Genomic DNA, 4,588 nt, shown 5'->3' with positions numbered 1-4,588 from the left:
CTGGGGCAGAAGCACCTCAACAGGACTGCCCCACTTCTCAGCAGAGCTTGCTAACTCGGAGACCTGCTGCTTCTGAACAGCTAAGTCAAGGTGAAAAGGAAGGGATTTTCCTCCAGGAAAAACAAGGGCTTCTGTTTCCATTACACAGCCTTTGTTATTATCGTGCTGTGTGACCAGGGCAAGTCTCAATCTTTCCACCTGTAGTTTCTTCATCTGTGGATAAGAATAATCTGCTTCTCTGGAGTTTGGATATGTAGTTCAGTGCAGAAGGAATGAGTAATTATTCACCAGACTCCAAAGCACCACTAGGTGAAAGGCTTACTGGGGAAACCGGGCAAAAGTGTTACCTTGCTCTCCAGTAATTTCCTGGGCTTCCTTCAGAGCTGTGTGGCATTAAGACAGGACCACAGACTTGGGGGCCAAATGCCTGGACAAACTGCTTGCCCTGCCTTCCTGTGTGCCTGGAACACACTGCTCCCTAGGAGCATTCTCCCCTGCCACTTTAAAATAAGGGACTTGGCCAGTGGCCCTCTGTACAGTGCTTTCTGGTCTTTCATGGCCTTGAGTTTAAAGGCTGGAACGGCCACATGGTGAACTGTGGAATGTGGACCAGATGGACATGAGTTCTCCCCAACAGGTCTCCAGAAGAGCTCAGAGATTAACCCATCCCATTTCTTCACCTTTTTTTTTTTTTAATTTTTTTTTTTTAACGTTTATTTATTTTTGAGACAGAGAGAGACAGAGCATGAATGGGGGAGGGGCAGAGAGAGAGGGAGACACAGAATCGGAAGCAGGCTCCAGGCTCTGAGCCATCAGCCCAGAGCCCGACGCGGGGCTCGAACCCACGGACCGTGAGATCGTGACCTGAGCTGAAGTCGGACGCTTAACCGAGTGAGCCACCCAGGCGCCCTCCCGTTTCTTCACCTTTATTGATCACCTGGGGGACCTCGTAAAAAATATCAGTCCCCTGCCTCACCCAGACCAACTGAATAAAGATCTGAGGGCAGGGCCCCCGATTAGGTATAGTTTAAAAAGCTCCCTGGGTGATGCAGATGTGCATCAAAGCTGAAATCACTTAACCCATCATGATTTACAGCTCTCAGCAGAGAGGCTCAGGTCCAGGCACTGGCCCAAACACTCTTATTAGTTAGAAGCAGGGCTGGAAGTGGACCTTAAAGCTTGTGAACCCCAATCCCTGAAAAGTACCTAGAAGTGACTTCTGGAATCTCTATCTCCCCCACCTATGGAAACTCGTGGATTGTCTCAATGAAAATTATCCCGCATCCTGAAGGTAGCAATGGAGAGACACCTCCAGAGTGGGAGGGCAGTTGGATCACACACTGACTTTCTGAGAGTCACCTTTCCCCTTGGCAATCTCATGAATCACAGGTGCTACTATCAAGCTGGACACAAGACGCCTAATTTAAATTTTAGCTTTGCTAAAAGGGAAAATTGATGGGAAGCAGCCACAGAAAGTCACATATGACAAGAAAATCCGCCCACTTCAGCTCACCTGTCTTCTGAGGGGGATGCCTGTTGGCTGCCTCCCTGCCTAGGCCCACGTGGTGGAGGCCATTTCCTTTCCCAACAGACCAGAAAGTTCTGCGAGGCCCACTGCAGTCTGTGAGGTCAGAGTCAAGGAGGAAGGCCAGGGATCTTCTATGTTCAAGGTTCCTCTCCTGCTGACATGGTAGAAGGGCCACCCTCCCTCCAGCTCCACATCTCCCCCAGCTGTCCCCTCACTGGTGCCCTCCCAGCTTCAGGAAATGCACTGAAAGTACGTAGCAGAGGGGTGGTTTTGCTATCCTGCTTCATCTTTTCCTGGCTAAGAGACCCAAGATTCAGTCACAACAGAAAGAATTGCTAGACCTGTAGTCGGCAGGTCTGCATTCAGGTTTCGAGTGTTGGATTTGCTTGCCACAAGACCTCGGTCTATTCCTTACTTCCTCTGAGCTTTTGACACCTCAACTTAAAAACAGGGATCTGGAACCCCACTCTACCTCTGAGGGCTGTGACAAAGACCAGTCTCACTGATGTATGTGAAAAATCTTTGTACGCCCTAGAGTCTACTTGGGTGAGGGCCTTCATTATTAGGGAATTGAGGCTGGGATAAAAGTACAAATACTCAAAAGGACTGATTTTTCAGAGAAGTAGAATATTCTGCCCAAACCACTTCTGAGTTGGGAAATAGCTTCAAGGGATCCTTGTCTGGGTCTACAGCAGAACAGCCCTGGTATTTATGGGTTCCCTGAGGGCACACAACGGGGCTTACAGAGGGAGGCCTCAGCACAGACCCTGTCCTCTCCTGGATGGCAGAAGCTGTCCTGGAGCCAGAGCCTCCATAAGGAAAGCTACACACTGTATTGCTGCCGAGCAAACGTGATGATCTTCACTACTGTCATTTATTGTGTCTGGTCCATGGAAGATGCCCATAAAAACATTTGTGGAGTGAAGTGACTTCAATATAAGGTAATGCCCATGCTAATCTCATACCCTCTTGAGATCTGCAACTTGTCAGGGCAGAATTTATAGATATTACGGAGGATTAAATTAGTTGGAAGTGAAAAAGAAATAACCAAACAAATCTCTCCAAGGAGAATACATATATATCCATCGTGGTTAAGAAGTAGGGATTACAAGTATGTACAATACATACACGACAAAAAGAAATAAGAACATAGGGGTGCCTGGGTGGCTCAGTCGGTTGAGCGTCTGACTTTGGCTCAGGTCATGATCTCATGGCTCGTGGGTTCGAGCCCCGCGTCGGGCTCTGTGCCGACAGCTTGGAGCCTGAAGCCTGCTTTGGATCTGTGTCTCCTTCTCTCTCTCTGCCCCTCCCCGGCTCATGCTCTGTCTGTCTCTCTCTCAAAAATAAACAAACATTAAAAAAATTAAAAAAAAAAAAGAAATAAATAAGAACACAACCCAGTTTCATAAAACTTTTTAGTGACAGCTATTAATACGTGCCCCCAAACTATGCTGGGCATTGTAGGCAGAGTATAGAAAGAAATCACCCGCAATGTTACAAGTGAGGTCAAAGACAGCATGGTGACTGAGGAAGGGGGATCAGGAAGGATTTGAGGAGGGGGTGGCATCTGATGCAGGCCGAAAAGGGGAACTGGGAGAACAATCCAACCAGGAAATCATGTGACAAACGGAAATTCTAGGGCATATTATGATTAAGTCACAACAGCTACTGCTTACTGAGCAGTGGCTATGAGTGGGTACCGTGCTGAATGCTTTACATACAATGTCTCATTTGCTCCTCATGATACTCCCATGAGGTAGGTATTTTTATCCCCATTCTGCGTATGAAAAAACTGGATTTCAGATGGTCACAAAGCTAGTAAGTGGCAGGAACAGGGCTCAGACACTGATCTGATTCACAGCCCTCTGCCCTCAGTCCTTGATCTTCCGTAGTCCTGCATGAACGGAACTAATTGCTCATAGAGCGGCACACCGGGGGAAAAGACAGGATGAAGACAAATCATGTAATGTTTTGCTTATGGATTCTGAGGTGACTTTACTGAACAAAGAGGCTGGGGAGGGAGGCCACAGAAGGGCAAAGGTGGGGGAAGAACAAGATCAGAATTGTGCACTGAGATCACTCCAGTGGCCACGGGCAGAGTGAACTAGAGACCACGTAAGAGCCTACGGCCGTGATCCAGGCTTGGGGTGAGAGAATCATTGCTTGCCATCAAGCTTTGCCACTTGAGAGTGTAATCCTGGGAACAGCAGCTTGAGCTGCTTATCACCTTGAGTTTATTAGAAATGCAGACTTGTGAGCCCCACCCAGACCTACTGAATCAGAATCTGTATTTTAACATCATACCCAGCTAAAGCTACTGCACACTGAAACCCGACCAGCACTGCCATAAAGGGCAGAAGCTGTGCCTGGCGGGGACTAGAGGAGGGAGATAGACTCTCCTCCTGGAGGTGCACGGTTTTGGACGGCAGATGCCTTTGGGAATCCGAGGAAAGCCAAGGACCTCACCCCAGAAGAAAGTGCTGCTGCATACCAACATTAGCCTACAACTTTCAGGGCTTCACAGAGCCCTGCAGAGCCTGAGCCACTGCTGGGTCTGTAGGAAATCCCTGAATCTTAATTCATTCATAATTTAGATGGGAAGGAGTGGTAAGGAGTTTACCATTAAAACAAAATTCAAGTCTGAAGCCACAGACAGTCATTTTAGTGAACTCTCCAGAGCCTAGATAAGGCTTTGGTCACTACAGCCAGGGAGGGCCAAGGCTCTGTTTCCATTCCCCCCCCACCTTCCGCCCTCCACCCCCTTGCATTGTTCTCCAAATCCCCTGGTGATCTGAGCAGATACCCTGGCACTACAAAACAAGGCCTACCCTGGCCTCCCTGAGCTGGACCTGACCTGCCTGTCTTTCTTTTCTTTAGTCCCAGAAGAGCCAAAATTAGCCTCTCTTTTGTTCATTTTCTTAGGAGCCTCTACATTGTATCTCAGGAAAGGATTATCGTGCTCTGGGGACTCTACCTCACCATGGGATGTGAGGAAGGTGAGGAATGAACAGAAAATGGTCTTTGACAAATTGGTTCAATTCAGACATTCACATGACTTTC

The 4,588-nt window shown here is 48.1% G+C and overlaps 1 non-coding gene across 1 annotated transcript; it reads left to right on the top strand.

The window, feature by feature from the left end:
- Window positions 1-2,685: 2,685 nt before the first annotated feature.
- TRNAQ-UUG (transfer RNA glutamine (anticodon UUG)) lies at window positions 2,686-2,770 on the top strand. Its single transcript has one exon. It is a non-coding gene; the product is annotated as a tRNA-Gln (tRNA).
- Window positions 2,771-4,588: the final 1,818 nt, after the last annotated feature.

This window comes from Lynx rufus, unplaced genomic scaffold (assembly GCF_022079265.1).
Source record: "Lynx rufus isolate CCGP_SWC_20201006 ecotype Redwood Valley unplaced genomic scaffold, mLynRuf1.p SCAF_9, whole genome shotgun sequence".
In the NCBI taxonomy this organism is placed as follows: Eukaryota; Metazoa; Chordata; class Mammalia; order Carnivora; family Felidae; genus Lynx; species Lynx rufus.
Note: the sequence above shows the minus strand (reverse complement) of the source record. Positions and strands in the feature narration are given on the sequence as shown.